Genomic DNA, 25666 nt, shown 5'->3' on the forward strand with positions numbered 1-25666 from the left:
GAGAGGCGATTGCACGTTGCCAGATTTGCGTAGGCTACGTCGGGGGTACGCAAATTGGCTCGAATGATATTTCTTGCGTACGCAACATACACCCCCCGGTGGACCATCGGTTCAATTATTGGCTGTATCTAGTTGGGTGATTATCTTCGATGGGCAAAATTGATAACTTCGTGATGGCACGACGAAATGTTGTTCCTTCGCTGTACACATCCACAGCTCGTACCAAGTTATCTGGTCCTGGATACACAGCAGTTACACGGCCAAGCTTCCAATGCAGTGGTGGTTGATTCTTGTCTTGGAGAAGAACAATCATGCCTGGTCGCACGTTTGCGATCTCCATACGGTTTTTCTTCCTTGGCTGCAAACTTGACAGATAGTCTCTGGACCAGGCTCGCCAAAAATGTTCACGCATTAATTGCATGTGCTGCCAACGGGTCAATCGGCTGATCTTCACGTCGGTGTAGGTTGGCTCAGGAATTGCCGTCATCGGACGGCCAATCAAGTAATGCGATGGCGTAATCACCTCGGGATCTGCAGGGTCGTTGTAAACGGTAAATAGTGGGCGTGAGTTGAGTATTGCTTCAATCTCACACAGCACCGTAACCATTTCCTCAAACGTCAGCTTAACGTTTCCAATTACTCGTTTCAGGTGATTTTTCGTGCTTTTAACGGCGGCCTCCCATAGACCGCCGAACTCCGGTGCATCTGGCGGAATGAATTGCCACTCCATTTCCTTGGATTGACAATATCGGATGATGCGATTGACTTCGTGCTCCTTCTGAAACAGTTCGTAGAGATGATGTAGTTCGTGTTGAGCACCTCTGAAGTTGGTTGCATTATCGGAGTGCATTTCCGATACGATTCCACGGCGGCTGACAAAACGTTGCAAAGCTGCGATGAAAGCGTCGGTGGTCAGATCTGACACCAACTCAAGATGCACAGCCTTAGTGGACATGCAAACGAATACTGCGATGTACGCTTTCACCACCTTCGGTCGATACGATCCTTGCTTTATCAGCATCGGGCCAGCGTAATCAACGCCAGTAACGCTGAACGGCGGCGATGGAATCACTCGTTGTTTCGGTAGCTCTCCCATCAACTGGGAAACGTCAGATGGATTCGTTCGGAAGCACTTCACACACGATCGGATTACCTTTCGTACTGTCGATCGGGCATTCAACAACCAAAATCGTTGCCTCAGTGCAGACAACAATCCAGCTGGTCCTACATGCAAATGCTCCTCGTGCAATGCTCGTACCAGCAACTCTGTTACTGTATTCTTGTTTGGCAAGATGATTTGATGCTTCGCTACTTCAGGTAGTCGTGATTGTGTGAGTCTTCCACCAACTCGTAGTAGATTTTTATCGTAGATTGGATGCAGATCTTGTAGACGCTTGCACCTGGTGTTGGTTTCGATTCGGTGTATCTCGTCGCTCAGTTCCACATGTTGAACAACACGCAAAATAACTACCATTGATTGTCGTAGCTCACTGACGGTCAAGTGTCGTTGCAGAATACGCTGAGTTGTCTTCTTATGGGTGTTGTTCTTGAAGCGTAGAACCCAAGCGATGACTCGTTGCAACTTGCGAAAGGAACTATACTTCGTAAGTTCCGGATGCTGCTCCTCGAATGAAGCCATCGTTATTATGGCTGCTGGTTTCAATTCTGGCAATTCGCTGTCGGGGATGTCTTCAGGTGTCTCGATGTTGAAAACCGGCTCGTTGAGGAATGGAGGACCATCCCACCATAGACCACTGGTAACCAAATCGACGGAAGTTTTTCCCCTTGAAACAATATCCGCAGGATTGGATAATGATCGGATATAATTCCACGTAAGTCCTTCGGTGAGACGTTGAATCTCGGCGACGCGATTGCGGACAAACACTTCCAGTTGGCCGGGATGCTTTTTTAGCCAAGCCAAAACTATTTCGCTGTCGGACCATAAAATCACTCGATGGAATTTAGTCGGGATGGCAACCAGGACTCTTTCCAACAAGCGAGCTAGCAAGAGGGCGGCGCACAGTTCCTTGCGTGGGATGGATACGTCGCGCAATGGTGCCACCTTGGATTTGCTGGTTAGCAAACGCGATATGGCAGAACCGTCGGACTGGATGCTGCGAATGTAGATGCATGCTCCAAATGCCACATTGGAGGCATCAGCAAAACCGTGCAGCTCGAACCTAACAGCTTCGTTGACGGTGACTTGACGTGGTATCGGGAAATCTTTCAGCAACGGTAGCGACTGCTTCAGTCTGATCCACTGTTGTTCGGTGTCGTCATCGAGTGGATCGTCCCACCCTTTCTGTGTTCGCCAAAGTTGTTGCACAAGCAATTTAGCGAGAACGATGGTAGGTGCAAACAGTCCAAGTGGGTCGAAAAGTTTCGCTACTTCGGAGTAGATGATTCGTTTCGTTGTTCTGCGTCGTTGACTGCTATCGTCATTGGAACTTGGGATTCCAGCTGGTAGCAATTCATCTGTCGATGGATTCCATAGTAAGCCAAGAATTTTGATTACCTGGTTGATGTCGTTGTTTTCGATGTTCTTCGTTTGTTCCCGTTCGGCTTCAGGAATGCGGTCAAGAAGCTCCGGTGAATTGGAGCACCATTTGTGGATTGGAAACCCACCTTTCGCCAGCATGCCTTTCAGCTGGCGCTGCGCATCGATGGCTTCCTCCAGCGTGTCTGTACCCGACAGGATGTCGTCAACATAACAATCGTTCGTTACAATCTCTGCAGCCATGGGAAAATCTTGACGTTCGTCTTCGGCGAGTTGATTCAAGCACCTCGTTGCTTGGAAAGGTGCAGATGCAGTTCCGTAAGTGACCGTAGTCAATTCCAGAACTCTCAGTGGCTTTGTCGGGTCGTCTCTCCAGAAAATTCGCAGGAATCTGGAGTCGTCGTGATGCATTCGGATTTGCCGGTACATTTTTGAAATATCGGCCGAAAAAACGTACCTGCGCATCCGAGCTCGTAGCAGAATATCGTAAAGTTCGCTCTGCACCACCGGTCCCACCAGCAAAACTTCGTTGAGGGATAAGTGGTCTTCGGCTGATTTGGCACTCGCATCAAATACCACCCTACACTTCGTCGTGGAGCTGCTAGGGCGGAGAACTGCGTGGTGTGGCAAATAGTATGTCTTCCTACCGACATCGTCGTTGGTTTCGTCAACCTCCCGGCAGTGACCGAGATGTTGATATTCCTGGATGAAGTTGACGTACTGCGTCTTCAGGTCGGGATTTCGTTGCAGCCTGTTCTCCAGCATGTAAAAACGCTTTAATGCCAAAGAACGACAGCTGTCCAATTCACCAACGTTGTTCTTCATCGGTAGTCGGACTGTGAACCTGCCATTAGGTTCTCGGTTGTACGTAGACATGAAATGTTGCTCACACTGTTGCTCTTCGGATGACATCGCTATGGCGTTCGGTACTTCTTCCACTTCCCAAAATTTGTGGATCGAATCGGCGATATCTTCAATCGATGCCACTTGCGAATAGCGGATGTCCTCCAATGACGCATCGGTTGGAATAGCACCTGCTATGAGCCACCCAAAGTGCGACTCTCGTAGCTCTGGCAGGTGTTCGTCGATGATGATGTGCCCTGGTTTCAATAGTCGGAAGAACAGCTCTGCTCCGATCAGCATGTCAATGCTATCGGCCCGGAAGAATTTCGGATCGGCTAGTTGGATACCAACAGGAATGTTCCAACTTGACGTGTCGATGGACTTGCACGGGATTGTGCCAGTAACTTTTGGTATTACCAAGCATTCCAGCTTGGCGCGGAAATCGCTGCAACGAGACTGCACACTCACCTCTATCTTGTCACGAGCAGTCGTTCGGATGTTGTTGATGCCGGCTATCGGCACACCGGCGGGCTGTCTTTGGATGCCAAGGGAATTGGCCATCTTCTCGCTGATGAAATTCACCTGGGAGCCACTGTCCAGGAGAACGCGGCACTTCTGCTGTTGTCCGTTTTCGTCACTCACCAAGATGACTGCGGTGAGCAACAACACTGTCTTCGGTGACTGCATTCCCTGACATGAGCAACTGGTGGACAAGGATTGCTCGCTTTTTTGAATCGGATTCGATGCGGATGGAACAGGTGCACTAGCCTGCTTCGGCTCGTCGAGAATTGTTGAAATTGCATTCAGGTTGGACTTCGTCGTCATGTTGGGGCTGTCGTCATGAAGTTGAGTGTGGTGACGTCGCTGACACTTCCGACAGGTTTTCGACGACGGACAATCCTTCGATCGATGCCCCTTCCGTAGGCAATTGAAGCAAACACCAGCTGCCTTTACCTTCTCCATTCTTTCATTGGCGGACAGTGCGTTCAACTTGTTGCATTGGAAGTTCAAGTGAGAACCACTGCAAAAGTCGCACCTGTCCGTCGTTTCCTGGCTCGATGTTGCTGCTGCATGCGCTTGCTGGTTGACTTGCTTCGGCTTCGGCGTAGGCGGTTTCGTGTTGGCGTTCATATTGGTTGTCGTCATTGAACGGGCGACTTCCCATCTTTCCAGCACCTTGCACTGGGATTTGAGGAAGTCTACCGTTTCCTTGTATTTCGGCAGATCGGTCGTCGTCGCAAGAGATTGCTCCCATTGCAACCTTGTTGAATCGTCAAGGGCGGCTGAGAGTAGGTACACCACCACCAGCTCGGACACTCCTGTTAGTGGCTGGTTTTGGTATTCCAAACTCTCTACGTGCTTCGTACATTCGTCGACCAGTTGTTGAAGCTGCTTGCTGGATCGCGATGCCATCTTCTTCAGCGATAAGAGCCCACGGATGTGAGTCTCCACTATCATTCGTTGATTCTCGTAGCGGTCGGTTAGGATTCGCCATGCGTGGGCGTAATCTCCTTCGTTCAACGTCTTCGCGTCGAGTACTCCAGCAGCTGCTCCTACCAGTGCCTTGTCCAGGTGGTACAGCTTCACTGCATCCGAATCCCGAGAAAGCGAAATGACGTCTTGGAACATAGCCTTGAACTTTGGCCAGTTCGCGTAGTCGCCATCGAAGGTCGGAATTGGCGCTTTCAGCGGCTGCTGATGGATGACCACTTGCGGCGCAGGATTGGCTTGTCGATCCATAATACGCTTCTTCATTCCGGCAAACGTCAGGTTGTACAGAGCTTCGAATCGTACATAAGCTCCTTCTTCTTGTTCCATTGCGTCGTCCGGGATAATCGCTATTATCTGACTGTGGAAGCCAGAGAATTCCGTGTACGCCGACTGCAAATTGCACAGCAAACCTTCCAGTTCTGGCAATCCGAGTTGGCGATCTAATGATTCCTGGATGCGGAACACTTTATTCAGCACATGATGTCGTTGGCGTGATAATGCTTTAATTCGCACCATCATTTCACTGTCGGCAGCTATCTCCATCTGGTGCTCGTTGGAATCGCTCTCACTTTGCTGCTGTCGTTGCACACGAAAATTCACAACGTCGGCAGGATCGGTCGTCCCCTTCGCAGGAGAATGTTCTAGCGGCATTTTCGTTCAGGGTTTTACACTCACTGTCTTCCGAGAAGCTCGATTATTCTCGGCTTCTTTCGCGCACTTTTCTGCTTCACTGATCGGCGTTTCGAAGCAAGCGGCACTGCTTGCTGGTTGGTCGGCAATTTCTCCTCACACCTTCGGGACAGCAATCGGGAACCACAATCCGGCTCGAAGGACCAATGTTCGGGGCGATGATCTCGTGGACTGTAATTTCGGTGGTGCCCAAGTTGCTGTATGGACTCAGCGTGAGGAGAATCCTTGGGGGTTTCGGCTAAGTGAATTGGCTAAGCCAAGAAAAAACACTTCAATCACTTTCTGACTACTGTATTGAACAAAACTTTAACTTGACATTAATTCACTTTCTTCTCTTGGTGTTGGTCATTCCACTCGTTGAAAAATACTGATGATGTTTCTCCTTCGCTTGTCCTTTTTGTTGCGTGCTGGAGCCTGTTTTGCAAACGAGTCTCCACGCATCTCGGTGGAGGTAGATTTTCTGCGCATAGTTTCGTGGAATTTTCCATCCTGTGGTCTCCTCGCTTTGCGCACAGGATGATGTGTGGAGAGGCGATTGCACGTTGCCAGATTTGCGTAGGCTACGTCGGGGGTACGCAAATTGGCTCGAATGATATTTCTTGCGTACGCAACACATATCTTGAACATTCGCGAAAAAATGATGTTGCGCATATATGTTCTTTGAAAAGTATAAACAATCAATAGAAATTCTAAAAATATCGAAAATCAGGTTTTTGGTTTAAAAATTTGCTTTTGATAAGCGAGCCTCAGAAGGGATGAAGCTCATTCTTTACTATTGTACTTAATACAAAAATCTTTTACCGGAAGAAGACTGCTAATGGACCATTTTAAGATTAGCAGGTGGTGGAATTCTCCTTGGAAACATTTCTATAACGCTGTGGACGTTTTTTCTACGGGAGGGGCATATTGCCCGGGTTGTTTTGAAACGTAAACATTGGGACCGTTTACAAAAAAACATCTTATACACTTTTTTAAAGCAACCTGGATGGAGAAAGTTGCGTGCAGAGCATGGCCAACTAAGTAAGCAACACATTGACATAGAAAACTATGGAACTGATGCATTTGCTACTGCGATAGAGCAGTTTTTCCTTAAGGGGGGGCGTATTACACCTTTTTACCTTACATATCTCTAAGACATATACATTATCAACATCCTTCGACATCAGTATCGTAAATTCTTCAATAAATCATATCTTCAATAGCTTGAGGAAATATTTGTTTTTTAGGGTCAGGGCATTGAGGACCACAAATATTCAAATATGTGATCAGTCAGAGTGGACCAAGTGAAAATCTTGAGTTCCGGCCGAAATACACTGTTCCTATAAGTGAATTCTAGGACATTCCATTCAGACACCATGAACTACCAAAAACTTCTATCGGACTCTGAAATTGACTCAAAAATGCAATAATCAATCAGTTCATTGTTTTTTGACACTTGGTCTACTCTGCGCAAAAATTGTTGCTATTTCTGACCACCCATCCAAATATGGTAAAAAGTCAAAAATCAAAATCAAATACATCGAATTAAGTAAAGTTTATTAATTTCTATTAATGAATGTGAAGAAGAATCATTCGAGGTCGAAAAATCTGACAAAATCACTTGAAATGTCTGTCATTTCCTCGCATTCCTCAGCGCGCTGATCATTTACGCTGCAATGGTTATACACAATTGGTCCACTGTGACTGCATACTTTTATCGATTTTTATTGATCATTTAAAGTAAATTTAGTAGGGGAAGGGGTGGTAAAATGAACAGGGATGATAAAATGAACACCGTGCCTATTATTGAGAAAAAAACAAATTTCGATGATTTTTTATCACGCACGGACGATTTAGAGCTTAAATCGCAGTGTTTGCGTTGATACGGAGGTCAATTGAAGTGAAAATCTTAACAAAAAGATTTTAGAAAACCATGTTTGAAAATTGAAACTGACGTAACTTTTAGCTCGGAAGACTTGAGGTGAATATCGTTATGATATGATGTCAAATCTGATACCTTTAGATTTCTTTTTGAATGGGTTACAATCCTTAACGGATATATTTTCTGGAATGCAATGAACATTTTCAAAAATATTTGTTTTATTCATGTTTTTGCATGATGCTCATTTTATCACCAAAAGCTGTTCCCACATAGTGCAGGTAAAATGAACATTTGCATCGTTTTTTGCTAGCGATAAAAATATGTGAAAATTTAGCAATTTTAGTGCATTCTGACTTAACGCCGACCGTATGTCGTGTGCAGTAACGGTGTCTCCCTACCAGGTCCTTCCAACATCGAGTTGTGGAGAGTTCACTGTAGCGACTTTCCTTTTTATAGTGCTTCCTGATTGGATAATGATTTCAAGAATTTACATTACGCACTGAACAGTGCAACTTCAGCTTTAGTTAAGTTTAAGGTGAATCGAAGCCAACCAATGAGAATATATACCGAGGTGAGGAAGAAGACATTTGGTATGCGTGACATCCGTGTACGGTGCAAAATGTTTCACAACTACAAGCAAGCGAGCTCCCATAAGAAGACATGTAAATTAGTGACGTAGTTATTTTTGTTTACGTTTTTCCTCTTTACTAATACATAGCCATTGCTTCTTCTTCCACACCTCAGTATATATTCTCATTGGAAGCCAACTCTCAAATTTTCATGAGCAGAGGTCTAGAAAACTAGACAATGGTTCAAGCTGAGTGGTCAACCGATCAATTTTTCAACTTGGCCCGCTGTCTAGTTTTCTAGATCTGGGCTCTTGATAATTTGGGGTTTGGCTTAGATTCACCTTCACCTTAAGCTTAAAAACTGTCGTTAAGGCCCAAGTAAAAATAGAGCAAATGTCAAAAGTGAAAAAGCAGTTTTCGCCGTTAGAATCTGCAAATCGAAAAAAGAATAAAAGCACACTGCTGTTTTATTTGCAAAATAAAAAGGCTGTGTGTTTTTATTTTTTCGGTTTGTTGATTTCAAGGGCGGAAACTGCTTTTTCATTTTTGACATTTGCTTCATTTTTAATTGCACCTTAAAGGAGCCTGGGATGCCGTTTGAAAATGATCGTAACTTCAGGTTTCCAAATTTCGGTTGATGTATTTCTTCTCTTCACATTGAAAATTACATTGTGTTTCTTGTTTTCGGAGCTGCTAAAATATTCTGTATAAAAAAATATTTCCTTCAAAATATCAAATATTCAGTTTTTGTTTGTTAGACTCTTCGACGACTAAAGCTCGAAGTAAAAGGCGGTTCAACTCCAAATGAGCTCAACATCCAATTGCCTCTTGGAGTTCTTAAGAGCTTCGAAATGAAGAAAAATCATTCTACACCCTGTTTACACTTCAAAATGACTAATACCCATTTAACAATGTTTCAACTACATCAATTCAATGCCCCGTTTGGAGACCATGAATTCAATCAACGCCAGTATGTATGCCTGCCATGTCAGCAGTTCTCTGTGATCAGCACACATCTCTCAACAAAGAAACATAGGTACCCGTATGGAACGTGAATTCAGATGAAAAAGAGCATCACTACGTCGCGTCGTCATCGTGTTCAATAACGGTAGGAGGGACGTGATTTGCATGCTTGACACCATTCTGGTCTTATTTATTTTTGTTTATTCAGTGAGTAGGTATGTGCATTCAATGGTTATTCGGACGTCGGAAAGTAATAAGGCTGATACAAATATTATTTTCTTTTATGTCACCCCCTTCAAAAATCCGAAAATTTTGAAGGGGAGAAAAAAAAAGATTCATCATTTTTTTGACATCAGTTAGGTTTTTTCAATTTTTAAAGTAAAAAACAAGTAAAATAATGATCCAGAGAACGTTTGAAAAAAGTTCAACAATTATCGTTAAAAATAAAAATTCGAAAAAAATACTTTTTTTTATTTTTATTTTTTTGTTCCTTATTTATTTTTATCCCCCCCCCCCCCCTTCGTACCTTCCAAGTTGTCTCGGACATAAAAGAAATTTAATATTTGTATCAGCCTAACTCCTCCAATATTGTGCATCTTGAAATTCTCTACTAAGTAAAAATAATCTAATCCTTCAAAGTGAAAGTGAAGCCTCTATTGAAAAGAAAAGTAAATCATTAGCAAAACCTTTTGTATTTGATTTGTTTCATAATGTTAACGATTGAGCCAAGGTTAAATATCTTTGAATCCAATTTAATTTTTAAATAAAAGTTCAAACATTCATATTGTTCAGAGAAGAAGCAATTTATAACAATTCAGTTTTTATTTTCATTACGCAGGTATGATTTGAGTCCAGGGCCGTATTTACGGGGGGTCCAAGAGGGCCATGGCCCCCGGGCCCCCACAGTTTAGGGGCCTCCACAAAATTCGACTTAAATAATCATTATTGAACATTTAAGAATTACTATAAAACTCGATGGAATGGTGCAACTTTTTAAATCACGTCGAAGGGTTTGAAAGTTTAAGGTTTCTATTTTTAAATCGTTTGGCTTGAGATTTAAATGACTTTTAGGCTTGTCTGTAGATTGTCCTTTTGTTACGATCTAAGAATTTTAGTTTTTGTTTGATACTCTTACACATAAATCTAAAAATAAATCAAATCAAAAATTTATGTAGGCTCACTGCGTTGAACATATTACTTGAATTTCAAAGAACAAATTCGCCGAAAGATAAGAATATTCAACAATAATTTGATATATTTCAAATAAGTTATATCGAATTTCAATTGAGGGGCCCAAAGTAAGCGAAAATTACATTTTGCTTGATTTTGAGTTTGATGTGTTGAAATATTATACTATTTTCAAACTTTCTAACAGTCTTTTTAAGTGGTAATTCCATCTTAAAAATGTAAAAATGCGTAGAAGAATGGTTTGTATTTCCACCTTTCATACAATTTTTACAACGTACAACATTGCTAAAAAATATCCAAAGCCGTTTTTCTCAAAAGCAGGATTGCAATTTGCACTTCTGAGGGTTTTAAAGCAGTTCAAACCAAACTTCTGGTAATTTAAACCTTATCCAGAACAGTAAGCATGAAACTTATAAGGGAAATTGCCTATGAGAACATACTATAGCATCAACATTGTATTCTGTGAAAAAAACCCCTCAAAACTCTGGCCCCTGGGCCCCCACATTTGTAAATCCGGCCCTGTTTGAGTCTTTAAAAACGTATTAAGAATATTATCACTTGCAGCGGATTTTATTAAACGATGAAGTATTTTCTCACTGTGCAAGGTTCTCCGGGAGTAATTTTCCTAATTATATTTTTGTTAACTGCTAAGAAAAATTGTGTTCAATTTGGCTAAATTATTTTTCTGTTCTTTGTTGAACAGTTAAAGCGCTGTGTGTTTTTAGCATTTCAATTTATGTCGTTAATCGTTTTCCCAAAATAGGTCCTCAGCAGAAATGTTTTCCTGTTGCATATTTTTCTTCTTTTTTTTTTTTGGTTTCGGGAGGTGTGTTTCATCAGATGACTACAAACGCAGTTACAACCGCAGCTTTTCCGCATTCCATACACGTTGCAATATATTTTAATCCACCTAGTTCAACTAACAATCAAATGTGTAGCTTTTAAATTAATATTTTTACATCTTTGTTAAGGAACGTTACCATAGGCTTGAAATGTTAGCAAACATCATACTACCGGATTGTGAATTTGTCTTGCTTTGTCTCATGCTGAATGTTATAATTAGGCGCAGTAATGTTTTATAACGTATACGTAAATATGCTTGCTAATTTAGGGATTCACAGTTCGGTAGCATAAATAAGGAATGGTAGCCATTTATACTTTTTGTTTCAAAAACCTACATCCTGGTTAATTTGAAATTTAATGAGTTCATCACATTTTTGTATATAAATATTCATTGTTTTTTATTATATTGAATAACAAATTTCCCTTTTCTCTTTCTCTTTGTTTATCTGTTTATTTTTTGTAGACTAAAGACTTAACCAGATGGCGTTCTATCAAAGTTGTGTGTCTCTCTTATTGCACCTCTGATTCTATGTATCTGTCTCGTTCTTCCGTTACCCAGCAAGCAAATAATTCAAATAAAAGTGTTGCGTTGCGTAACACTCAGTGTCTGCTTAATAGTGTACGCGAGAGTGCTGAAGCTGAAATGCAATGCTGCGCCACATGCAATGAACTGCAGCTAGTGGAGACTACAGTATAGGAAGTAATGATCACAGCGCAATTTGTGTGTTTTCTCTTTGATAAGAACTTAAACAGCCACGTTTACCTCGCATATGTATTTGATAGTAGGGCAGAACAGAGCAAGCAATCGAATAAAAAAAAATCGATTCCGATATTGGTAGAAGTTCGAACATTTTGTGTGCGTTTTAAAGTGATGTAGTAGTCTTGAATGAATCATTATAATTAACCAACATATGGAAATGAGCACTGATTGGCATTATCATCGGTTTACGGTGGATATTTACGTTTGCGCTGCTGATACTTTGAGTAAACAGTTTTTGGTGTCGGGCTCCAAGCAGTGTGAGGCTTATCTATACAAAATGTGAAAAATTCGTGTCGACCGAAAAACAAACATGACCCAATGCATCCATGTGTTGTGGGTTAATCGTTTATAAACATTTGAACGTTGCTGTGTTTTATCTACGTTCCAATATTTGAAATTGAACGATCATCACATTCTAGAGTTGTAAATAAAATGTCGTTTAACGGGTAAAATATTGTTGTCTTAAACAGTAATGGCGTACAAAGGTGTAACAAGGTGATTAGCCAGGGTTATTTATGTAAATTCATTTTACACCACAATTCACCCGCAGAAAATGGTTCGAAATATCTCAAAACCAAAAATTCGCTTGCTCTTCTAAATTCAAATCACATAAAAGAGGAAACCTCACATTTTGAGCCAAAAATATTAAGATTTAGAGGTGGCGTAAGCGACTTGAAGCTGAATTTTCAAGTTATGAAATATGACCTTCAGTGTAGTCTTCATAACTTTGCTATTTTCCAACAAATTTTGAAGCTCTTATCATAATTCTTTTCAAAATTAATTTAAAAAAATGGTTGTACCATATCAAGCTTGTCTAGAATCAAAACTATTATAAGCAGTTTTTTCCATTTTTTTCTCCTTTTTACTAAAATAATCATTTTTGTTTGACCATAGCTTCATGAATGCTTAACTGATTCCAAATCATTTTACATGCTTTTGAAGCAAATCTAGTAGGTTTTAAATTGTGGGCACAATGAGTTAATTTAAAACAAATATTTTTGCTTACTTATTTACCAAAAACTGTCAAAAAACGTGAATTTCCAACGAAAAATATTGTACTTTTCAAATTTTGATGTTCCACAAAGTATTTTTAAATTTAATTTTGAAAAAAATGATGCTAGGAGCTTCAAAATTGGTTAGAAAATAACAAAGTTATGACGACTTCACTGAAGCTCAAGTTTCATTCATTATTTGATTTAAGTTCATAAGGGCACACAAATTTTCGGTTTTGAGAAATTTCAAAAAATAAGCCGCACGCTTTTGTACAACTACCATTTTAGAGGGATTCATAATTTTTAGCTAACAACGACTGCGTTTAATTATACCATGTCTGTACATTTACTCGACATCATTTCTGGGCAAACCAAATCTTATATGACATGACCAACTTGCTTAGCATGCGTGCAATAATTACAAGGGATGGTATACAAATTATGTCAGGCTAAATTTCAAATTTTTTGACCCCCTCCCTCCCCTTTGTCACGTTTTTTGTATGAGTCAACTGAAATTTTTGTAAGGATTTTCACGCTTGACTTGACCCCCTCCCCCCTCGGAGCGTGTCGTAATTTGTGCATGACCAATGCAATAGTTCCTGCTCTCGTTCCTGAGTTTACTAAGGCAAAGTTGATGTATATTTGCATAATATCATCTAGAGTTGCTCAGATATTAATTTGAGGGTCTCCAGCCTGATAGTATGTTAAACTAGAACTTTAAATAGGTAATGGTCAATTTTCATGGTATCTGGTAGAGAATAAGCGTTAAATATAACACTCTACTTGAGCAGAATCAGTCACGAGTTGCCAAACTGGCATGTGTCAGATGAAGAACAATATTCGACCATTGCTATATCTGCTCTCAACACCAGAATGAGACATTGCAGAGTTGCCATTTAAAGAATTCATGACGAATTAAATGGAAACACTAAATTGAACTGGTTACGACTAAATTTCACGAATGTCTCCTTCATTTCAAACTCCAAGCGATTTGTATGATTGTGTTAATAGCACAACGTTCTACAATATGGATTTTTTTTTGAAGAATCTTGTTTTCTGTGGTCTATGGAGACTTCAAGAGGTACTCCATGGTGGAATTGAGATCTGGCTATAATCAGTTAACAATGTAGATACAATCGGAACACATACAGTTCAACAGGTTCAGAGTCGTTCAAGTCGGCTAGCAAAGCTTACGGGAAAGCTTTTCGATCTGCTGAAAGATACGGCTGGAAAAACCTTTGTACCGTAATTCGGGGTGTAGTTGATCAGTGGGGAGAAGTTGATCATTCCCGTACCCACAGGTATGAACTGCCAAGAGAGCTATTAACCGTTTTCAATTATCACAAGTTATGTCATATCGTATTACCTGATAACTGCTCTTGATGTTTCTAAATTCGGTTCGTTGTTCAATGTTGTTATACCATGGAAAAAACAGATTTTTAAGGAAATGTTCGATGAACTGTTAAAGGGTTCTACCCTAAACATTCGACTATTGCCAAGGCTATATAAAGACAACATTTAAAAAAAATGTTTTGTACATTCCATATATGTTCGGTGAACCCAGCTTTATAATTGCATTGAGTATAAAAAATCATTTTCAGAGATAAAAATTTTCTTTTTGTGAGCGAATTACCAATTATTATTAATTATTAATTATTAATTATTAATTATTTCAAAGAAAATTGCATACCTTTAGGCGTTTTATTTGGTGTATTCTGGATTTCACAACATTCAATCCTAAAATTGACCGATTTATCATTTTCAGAGATAAAAATTTTCTTTTTGTGAGCGAATTACCAATTATTATTAATTATTATTATTAATTATTAATTATTTCAAAGAAAATTGCATACCTTTAGGCGTTTTATTTGGTGTATTCTGGATTTCACAACATTCAATCCTAAAATTGACCGATTTATCAACACGATGTAAGATTTTTGAGACTTGATTCGGGATCAGTGATCCCAAATTTAGTAATTAGCATGTCTCTTTATTTTAGGAAACATGTCACAGTAATTGATCAACTTCACCCCGGAATCAAAAATTCCACTTTTTGATTTCTAAAAATTGTTTTCTTTATTACGATAACAATTCGTAAAAATTTCGTTTCTATAATTCGATATACATCCAACCAGTACAGGTTTTAAAAATATTTGGATGAGAATACATGCATCCTACAAGGAATTATAGAACAGAATCGCTCAAAAGTGATCAACTTCACCCCATTTTACGGTACAAAAGATTTCAGATTGAGTGTCTGTAACTCAAGTTGGTTGAACAAATTTTTGTAAACGACAATTGAAATTGGCTTGCCTAATGGTGGGTTTAGTTTATCTGATGAAGATGTTTTGGAATTTTCGTTTAATACACACTTCCCTAGCTCTGCGAACATAGCATTTGCTGAAGAACCAATTTAAATGTCTCTCCATGGAAGTTACGAGCCTCTGGCTACAACTCGCAATATCTACAACTGCAGAATCGATTCAATGGGTACTTATAAGTTTTGTTGATTAAAATCTTCAGGAGAAGATGAAATTAATCCGGTTCTGCTCCTGAAGGGGCTTGAGATCATCAAATGTGTTTTGAAAACACTTCTTATTAGCAGTTGTATATAGCTGTTAAAAGTAGCAAATCAATATGATCACATATGTGGGAGGTCCACTCTGATTTCTTTTGCCCGAGGTTGAAGAAGAAGGAATTCTGTGGCAATCATAGATATTGAAGGAGCTTTTGTGATATCGAATAGGAAGCTTCACTAAAGCCGACATGTCATCTATACATTGCATCAAGCCAAGGGAGAGTCTTATCACCACTTTTGTGGAATCTTGTAGCTGATACGGTATTGAGGCAATAGTAGTATTTTTCCAACTTATGAATTTGCCGACGACTATCTAGCTATGAAAGTTGGTATGCCTAAGCACCCTGCTTGACCTGATGTGAAGTGCTTTTCAGGTAGTTGCGCGTTGGTGTCGCCAATATATATATGGCCTGTCGGTTAACCTGAAGAAAACATACTTAGATATATTTTTCTTTTTTGGAATAGAAGAAGCCGTGTTAGAATTAGATTTTACGTTTTAAGGTAGTGAGATTAATGTGACTGATCAGGTAAAGCACGTTGAAGTCATTCTAGATCACGAACTCTCCTGGACACTTCACATTGAATTCAGTATCAAGAAAGTGGTCGGCGATTCTTGGAGCCTAAACCAACAATCCTATCTCAAATGGTTTTACACACCTTTTTTCGGTTAAATAGCATATGGATGTCTTGTGTGGTGGCGAGGTGAGAACAAAAATATGTGATTGATGGCTATGTTTAGAGCATTTTTTCATCTACCACGACAAGGCTTGAGGAGCTTTTCTACGTTGCACCACTACACATTCATCTCAAACAAGCAGCACTTTTTTGCTCTCACCGTCTATGGATACTAGCTTTACCAGACAAAAATTAGTTGTTTCCACTTTTTGTGAATTGGCATAAAATTGTCCTTGTTCCAAGTACTTCTTGAAGCTTTCCTCACAGAAAACTTAACACATAGTTCGCTTTACTGACGAAGAGCTAATCAAGCTATCTGGAAAAAAAGTACTTATATCGAACGATATTTTATGTTACACTGATGACACTTCTTGAAAGTAGGACTGTTGTTGGTGAATGCTCCCGTGAGCTTAAGGCTAAATCAATATACAGAAAAGATATGGTTTCATGTTTTTGTCAACAGGAAGCGTTGTAGCACGTTTTTCCTGAACTAACAGATAATAAAAATCGAATGGTCCTAAATCAGATTTTTCTTGGCGGAGTCGATTGTTTGGGTTGTATTTTTATAATCAGAAGATTCAAATTTTTCATGTAATTTCAGTAGGGACAGAAATTCTTCACAAAATAAGATTTACACAGATTTTTGTATGATACATAACTAAAAAGTGAAACAAAATCAAAATTGTATCTACTTTGAACTCTCCCGATTATGAAAATATTGATCGAATACTGATTTCGAACAAGAAAAATAACCTATGTATATTGAATTTGTGTGTAAATGTTTAATCACTACTAAAAATTGAATTCAACTGAAAATGTCCATTCCCAGCAATTATATCGAAAACCTTACACACGATATTTGTAAAAAAGGTATATTGATGTGTTTATAACAATTTTTGTTAGGATTAAAAAAAAATAAAAAAAATCATAATTTCAAATTTGTTGAATATTTACATTATGCTTTCATTTCAAGTTCTTTGTGAAGCATCTAAACGTTCATCATTCTTTTATATAAGAGCTGGCAATCTTAGTAACTTTTCAATTTTGGTCGACGACAAAAAAGTCATATACCTACCTACCTTACTGAATTCCAGTTCTAGTTTTTAGGAAAATATAACAGCATAAAAATAGTCACATTTGTTAATGGGGTCTGTGTTTATTGAAATAGAAAAAGCAATAGAAATCTTTGAAAAGCCAATCCGTGTCTCATTTCCATATCTCATTTAAAACCGATAATATCTGTGAGGGTAGGCTCATTTCTTACCACCGATTATTGTTCAATTATATATTTATTCCTGTTTAACACCATAATTCGCTCGAATTGCATGACTTGCTTTCACACCTAGGCATAGACAATCGATAGCCAAGAGTTTTGTATATATACATGTATTATTTAATCGATTACTCAAAACAATGTATCTCTGTATCACAAAAAAAGGATATTGAAATAAAACTGTTCATCCATAGAATTTGGGCGTTTTAAATAAAAATTCCGTTTGCATCACTAATCAATTTCGCTGCATTTTCAATTATGGTAAAAAGGTTCCTTCCACTTCTATACATGTTCGTTATAACTTGCGTCACGCAGATGGTAGCCGGTATGCCCTTGATGATTGTCACAGTCGCAGTTGAGCGAAGTGTAAAATGAGTACAGAGACCAAGACGCCACGCTAAGGAGACTGGCAAATTTCTCAGTTCGGAATCCAAGTGCAACCACTCAACTTTATGAGTGCGGTTTTAACAAAGAATTTTGAGCTGCTTTCATCATATGTGTTTTGAAATTAGGAGGAATGTAATGACAAAAAAATACAATTAATTTAATTGATCAAGTGATCAAGAAACTCTTACTGAAACAGTAAAAATAGAGTGAAATTGATAAAGTGATAAATTTAAAAGTAAAGCATTTTGACTCATTCACTATTAAACATTGACATGTGCATATCTATAGTGATTGACATTTTGAAACAGAACTCCAAAGATAACATACAACGGAATGAGTTGCACCAATGAACTTTGTTAGTCTCCGTAGTTGTCATCGGTGCAATGGTGTACTATCATGGCTTCCACAAGGGTAAACGGCTCTAATCCGCTAGGCTTGCGTGCTTTCTCCGGTAGCTATTCCTTTGCTTTTGTGGTTTTATCCTAGTTTTTGGTCGTGAATGTGCCATTTTAAATCAGTGTTCCAAGCACACCGACACACCCCGGGTAACAGCATTTACTGAATTGTATGCAATCGCTTGATCAATCATCAGTAAGTAACGGTGGAGTATACCAATGACAATACGGTTTTTGTTTATGAATTTATAGGTTCTAATATCACTAGTCCACTGTTTTTTTCCATCTTGTTTTTTTTATTGCAGGTGCATTGCAAATCAACTGCAGCAAAGCTTTTCGTATCCGCACATCCGACTCACTCTAACTATTTCTCTACTCTAACATTTGCACTGTAAAAAAAACCTCAAATGTTTCAAGCTGAAACAGCATATCATCTTTAACCTCCAGCGAATCCTGCCTGCCTTTCCCTGTTCGATATCACATTAAACAATTACGATTGCATTGCAAGACGCCCGAGTTTAGTTCATTTGTAGTTAAAAAAAAGAGAGTGGAACTACACCTTCATATTTGTAATGTTGTTTGGTGGTGTTTGGTGTTTCGGTAGATTTCAATCATCTGTGCATTTTTGTTGCTCGCGGTGACAGGTTGGTATATTATTGTTTACTAGTTGTTTAATTAATACTACATATATTGAGCTTATAGATTAGGAATGATTTTGTTTTTATTGGCTGCCTAAATAACTGAAAGTAGTATATCAAATAGCTATTGCACTTGCGTTGTATTCATGCGGTGTTCTTTCATTATTATAGCTGATGCAGTGGTACGGAAGAGGTTTGCAGTTCGTTTTGTAACTCTTGCATAAATAACTATTTTGCAGTTTCTCATCGTAATAGGCTGTTTTCAATCATTCCAATCTGTAATGGAACGGACTACTTTCCTGTATTGAATTATGCAGTGTTGTAGTAGTAGTTTACGGAACAAGTTGCAGAATGATGATTTTACAGCCCGAGTCGTAAATTTATCTTAAAATGCTTGCCGAGTAGGATGATTACGACGTGTGCTGTAAAAATCGAGTTCTGCAACGAGTTACGTACAGCATTTTTTTGCAATTTTGTAGAAGAACACTTGAGGGTATCAGAAATTATATAGGAATGCATTCACCATCATTTTACAATTTCTGAAAAATTATTGTGTAATGATTCATGTATCATTACAGCACAGGTTTCAGTTGCGTAATGACTATTCCTGCACTGCATACTTCAGTGCAGGAAAGTAGGCCGTTTCATGGCAGATTGGCGTAATGAAAAACAGCCCATTACGATGAGAAATTGCAAAATAGTCATTACGCAACTGAAATCAGTTGCGAAATAACTTTAACGCAGCGTTTTTCCATTACGCAACTTTTTTGAGTTACATTACACACCTTTTTTCAGAAATTGCAAAATAATGATGAAAGCATCTCCATACAATTTCTGATGCCCTCAGAAGGCCCTTCACAAAATTGCAAAACATGTTTTTTTCATTTTCTCATCGTAAAAGGTTATTTTTCATCACGTCAACCCGTCATGGAATAGCCCACTTTCCTGCACTGTCGTATGAGTCTATTACCTAACTGAAAAGCGTTTGGTAATGACTCATTACGCAATGCATTTTAGTTGTGTATTGGTTCATTACGCAACGCATTTCAGTAACATAATGAAGCAATGTGATTTATTAAACTATCATTCTTAGAACAAACGAAAAGATCTTTGAATTTTCGTTTTTAGGATTTTTGTAATTATCATTATTTTATTGTTGCAAGGAAATTTCGACGTATCCTCCAGCAACAGTTGAAGGTTTCCATCCTCCATGCCTCTTCAGAACATAAATATTTACCCCAGAATCTGCCAGTAGAGACGCGGACGATCGACGAAAGAAGTGTCCTGTGTAATCCGCTGGTGACTGTGGTTTCACAAACTCTAGATTGGACTTCTCCGGTGGGAGACCATCCAGGGCCACTTCTACTGTTGACTCAATATTAATCGGAACATCAGGATCGGAAACGCTCAGTTTCGAATAATGATGCTATCCGGAAGGTGGTTTGAAAAATTATGACAATTTTTCAGTACAACCTACTATGATCAGAATTTTTCAAACATGGCTACGGAAAACCATGTGCACATTGATGAGAAACGGTTTTAAAACAATTTCTCATCAATCTCCTTAAGTAACCTATCATGAAATTGCAAAAAAATATTATATGCAACTCGGTGCAGAACTCAATTTCGACATCACTCATCGTATTTATCCAACTCGGCGATCCTCGTTGGATAAATGTACGACTCGTGCTGTAAAAAACATCATTCTGCAACTTGTTGCGTAAACTACTAGGTATTATGAAAACAAAATTATTACAAACTTCATCGAGTCTATGCATCAGCATATAAAAACTGATTTCTGTAGCAAATTAGGCACTTAAATCAACATACAAGCAGGCAAATATGCATGCAAGTTGAATGTAATCGATAAATAATGTAAAAAAGCCAAATATTTATGAACCAGACGTGTTGTGACGCAATAGAATCAGCGACCTCGAATATCTTGTTGCTTCAAACAAAAACTTGTTTTGCGGTGTGATTCATTTGGTTCTACATCAATTAACTTGATGAAGCCCCTTCAACAATATTTATTTCGCCAATATACTCGGTTCATGGCCTTCTCTCTTCACCCTCGACTGCGACCCACGCTCTCCAGGTCCTGGTGCACCTGGTTAAACCACGAACACCGTCTTTACAGGGTTGTTGTCCGGCATTCTTGCAACATGCCCTGCCCAACGTTTGCTTCCAGTTCTAGCTACCTTCAGGATATTGGGTTCGTAGTAGAGTTGAGCGAGCACATCGTTTATCCTTCGATGTCACACACAGCAACTCCTGCATGTCACCGAAGATCATCTTTAGCAATCGGCGTTCAACAAACCTAAGAGCCTGTAAATCTTCCTCGAGCATAGCCTACGTTTCATGCTCGTAGAGGACTACTGTTTTGGAGCCTGTAGTAGGCACTAAATCTACAAAAGATGCGCCATCGTATTTCTAACGTATTTTGAACAGACGACACGAAAATGCACCACCCTGTCGTTGTTCCTGGCTGGAATCAAACAAACTGGAGATCTTCATGCAGTTTTGCACACCGTCCATCATGACTCTAATCAATCTTGTGAGCTTCCCAAGACAATTGTTCTCGTCCATGATCTTTCTTAGCTATACATGGTCAATACTCTAGTATACCGCTTTGAAATTGGTTTTTGAAATTGGTACTCACGACATTTCTGGTGGATTTGCCGCATGGAAAAGATCTGGAGGAGGGGGTCGAAAAAGTTGAAATTCAGCGTGACATAACTTGTGTACCATCCCTTGTGTAAGTACAGCTGATCTGGCGATACTGTAGTAGCAACCACGGGCGGCCAAGCTCTTGAAAGGTGCTGCAACTTCATCCCTTGGCATTCCACCTCTTCCAGGCGGCGCTTTTTTGTTCCTGAATAGGAGGGGATTTGCTATTTCCACTTCACTCTGTATCGTTCCACGTTATGTAGCGTACCATACTGCAGCATTGAAGCCCGCGCTGCTTTCTTTTCCTCCAAAGCCGCGTTGAACCATTCGTTTTTTGAATTTCGCACCAAGTATCCGACAATGCTCTCGACAGCATCGAGAGCGTGGCTGCTTCACATTTTGCATGTGTTTCGAGGATTGACCTGTAAATTCTTCCCATAGTTTCTATAACACTAGAAACAGCATGTTAAATAGTCAAAGTGATTGCAAAACGTTGCGACATCAGGTCGCCGACCTGTACAAATCAGATTTAAAAAATTTGTTCGCAGAGTAAGTTTTGGATATAATCTTAGGAAGTTGTCCGAGTAGTCTTAACATTAGGATTGTCGCATTGTTGTTCTTTGTACAGCAGTTGTGATTTATAGGGGGAGATCCCCCAGTGCCGGACAGCACCCAATACCGGACAATGTCGTGTATTAGTAGAAAAGAAAACTATTATGTAGACTGATGTTTGCGTTGAATAACACATCCTTTAAATATGCATGCCTTATTATAAAAGTTTGAAAATCTTTAAAAAATTGACGTATTCTCTTAATTTTGAGCCTATTTAGTAATTATTTTGAATATGAAAAAAATACTTTGGATCACGCAAGCATGATCGAACATAATCCTAATTGGATAGTATGAATGTATTTTTTACAATAATTGAACTAAATATAGACAAATTACAATTTTCGTTACGCACCTCCAGTCCCTCAGTTTCGGACAGCTTGATTTGTTATATGATATCTTTGTAATTATTGCGTCAGTGTCTCAAAATACTTTCATTTTTCATGGGTTCCGTCGATCATGGTATCAAACATGCAATAAAATTAAGAAGACTGAACATTCGGAACAACATCGTAAAATGTGCTATTTTCCATCATATATAGAAGAGGTATTTGATAGGTATCTTTCAAACTAAGAAAAACGCAAATTATTCTTGTAAATTTTGCAAATGCATTGAATTGGTAATTATAAACTATTCCTATAGTGTACACATTCAATGGAGTTCAAATTTGCAGAATTCGAGGCATTTCCAGATCGTGTCCGGTATTGGGTGCCACCTTTCAATATCGATCAATTTGGTACTAAAATACATCATCAAAATTCATATTTATATTTTCAAATTTATTTTTGTATACTATAAAAATGATAATATTTATCATAAATGGGTAACACGGGCCCATAAAATCAATATTTTTCGAATTATAAATTTAGTGGCTTAAGTGTCCGGTACTGGGGGATCTCCCCTATGCTATCATTTTGCAACTGATGTATTTATCGACACCAAGCCAAAATGTATTCCTCAATAATCTTCTTAAGAATAACACTCGACAGTTTTTGTTTACAGTATGACCCTGCAAAATGCGGTAAAATTGACAAATGAACATAGAAGTCGCATAATAATGGACCCACTCGCACTAATAGCGTTGAGCAAATTTGACCAGAACATCGATGTTACTGAATCGATTTAAATTCGTTATGTCGAATCGATTCACCGATTTTATCGAATCATTTAAATCGATGTTTTCGAATCGATTTGATTTTCAAGCTCATAGGAAAATAAACAAGCTCTCAAAATAAGACCAAATGCTGTTTGAATTTGGTTATTAAATTTCTTCAACTAAATAAGTTTGAAATGTGTCAAGACTGATTCAATACTAAGTTTATTGCTTATCGACTCATTAAAAAAATCTAATCAATTCCATCCTTTTGAATCGAAACAAAAAATCGAAACAAAAAATCGAATGAAAAAATCGATTCACTCGATTTTGAGTGATCCTAACATCGATTCAAAAAATCGATTAATCGGAACGAAAAATCTATTTTTGGAACATTGATTCAAAATCACCCATCGCTACGCACTATACGAGGTTACGGTTGACTACAATTTAAAATAAATAAACTTCGAAATTCAGAAGACTTAGTGTATTCAGGGTTGTTCTGGATGTGGTACCTCATTTGATTGGGAATTTGGCTGCTACGTACTATAATGGATTATATTCTGAGATTGCAAAAACAGTATGAGTCTTGAAATTTTGAAACAATTTTCTAACCAAAACTAATGTGGTGCCCATTTTGTCTTCTTCTTGGCATTACGTTCTTATTGGGACAGAGCCTGCTTCTCAGCATAGTGTTCAATGAGCACTTCCACAGTTATTAACTAAGAGCTTTCTTTGCCAAAATTGGCATTTTCGCATTCGTATGAAGTGTGGCATGTACGGCGAACCCAGACATCGAACCCAGACATCTTCAGCATGGTTTTGCTTTGTAGCCACGGACTCAATCCACTCGGCTAAGGAAGCCCCCATCTTCTCTGCCTCTTCCAAGCGATTATCCCCTGCGTAGTTTTTGAAAATTCGAAAAAAAGTCTCCCAAAATGGCCACGTGGTTTACGGCTAATTGCAAACAGTACTCTGCAGTCTGCACCGTGTTTATTGCTCGTCAAGGGTTTTCATCTCACGATAGAATACAAAAGGCCATAACGATGTTTCATTGTTTCCAAACAAATCCTCGTCAACGTATCCATTCGCTTTTTGTACCCAAAGTACGTACTCCGCCAAAAACGCCAAACCGGATGACAATGGCACAGAACCACAAGAACGCATGAGCAACACTCCGGGACCGCGCCATGCGCATTAACGAGGCCACTGCCTTCTGTTGCCGTCGTAGCCCAGGCAGGCCAGCATAAATCCTCACATTTCGTAGCACTGTAGAGAGCTGAATAGAACGCCGCGTGAAAGTCAAGCAAAAGCCTGGAGTGAATAATAGCTACAGCGCGTTTCTTCTCTTTTTAACTGATTGAGCCAGCTGTTTGTAACTCCGAAGAGGTTTACATTTCCCCAATGTTTTTGTTTATGCTTTTGTTGTTAAACAGATCAAAGCAATAAAACAATGTTTGCGTACGGCTGAACTCGAATCCAAATAGCATGCAGACGAATGCGAGCGCGTAAAGTAATCTTTCGCTTCGTCCGTTTTGTGCATCGTTTTTAAGGTTAAATCTATGCGTTTTCTTATATAATAATTACCGCATACCCAGCGCAGCGGACACATTGTACACTGAAATCGAAAGTTCAGACAGTGAAATTAACATTTTCCCATCGTTTCTCTCCGTCTTCTTCTACGATTCTCTCCGGTAGACTTTTTGGCCAGCGCCGACCGCCCCCCGATCCAGTAAGTTTGCTGCCGTATCGATTTAGGTGGAGCACAGACCAACCGGCCTTGCACAAGTAGTAGTGTGGCATCGGACAACCAGGACGGCGCTGGACAGATGAGCAGCGCCCAACTGCGGTATCAACGTTAATCCGGAAGCAAACAAAGCTTGAACGATAAATTACTGCAGTAGACGCAGCAGCACGTCGAGGCATCTACAGCGTTGGAACGCCAGTAGCGACACATGCGTCTGGCTTCTGGTTGAACGGGTAACTATAACAGCATAGAAAGAACAACATACAGGTCATTCCACGCAAATTGGCAAAAATCATACGTCGAATTTGGAAATTGTTCCTTTTAAATGTTTATATTTTATATTTATCAACTAATCTTGATTTTGTGTGATTTTAACTATAAGTTTTGGATTTTCCCAAATACAAAACAAATGTGTCCATATAAGTTGTGTCAAAATTAGATGTCACTTGGTGTTTTCATCACTTAGCAATATTTTACTCTTGTTTGTCCAAAGGTTTTCGTCACAAACATGTTGTTTTAGTTTATCAACACGTTTGGGATAAGTTTTGAAGCGGTTTGTGATAGTTTAAGAGAAAGTTTTGGATAATAAATCTGTTCAGATGTACTGTTTTGTGGCGTGTGTTTCACGATTTTTTTTTTATATTGTGTTCATGGTCACGTGGTTGACTACCACCAAGTATACCGTGCTGATGCTGTTTAAGAAAAGAGAGATTTTTCCACCTACATACATTTCACGCTGCAACCAATACTTATTGCATGAGTCTATAAAGAGTTGTAAGAAATAATAATTTTTGACTTCGGCTGCGTTATGCTTCATGATACCGGAGCCTACCAAATACAAAAGGTGAAGACTCCCCAATGACTTCAATGAGCGTGTAGGCAACAAACATTATGTTCTGCTCTGTA

At 39.2% G+C, this 25666-nt stretch overlaps 1 protein-coding gene across 10 annotated transcripts in view; it reads left to right on the forward strand.

Moving 5' to 3' along the window:
• The window catches only part of LOC5578458 (RING finger protein 44), an 80335-nt gene that overhangs the window by 17173 nt on the left and 37496 nt on the right, over positions 1-25666 (forward strand). For 5 of the 10 annotated variants that reach the window (XM_021854256.1, XM_001656930.2, XM_021854263.1 and 2 more), the window contains exons 2-3: positions 11409-11645; positions 24712-24993. The gene's annotated coding sequence lies outside the window, so the exon portion shown is untranslated. Of the gene's footprint in view, positions 1-11408; positions 11646-18310; positions 18650-23846; positions 24567-24711; positions 24994-25666 lie in introns of those variants that run through there. The other 5 variants (XM_021854261.1, XM_021854260.1, XM_021854258.1 and 2 more) reach the window with 4 other exon arrangements.

Source organism: Aedes aegypti, chromosome 3 (genome assembly GCF_002204515.2).
Source record: "Aedes aegypti strain LVP_AGWG chromosome 3, AaegL5.0 Primary Assembly, whole genome shotgun sequence".
Taxonomy (NCBI): Eukaryota; Metazoa; Arthropoda; class Insecta; order Diptera; family Culicidae; genus Aedes; species Aedes aegypti.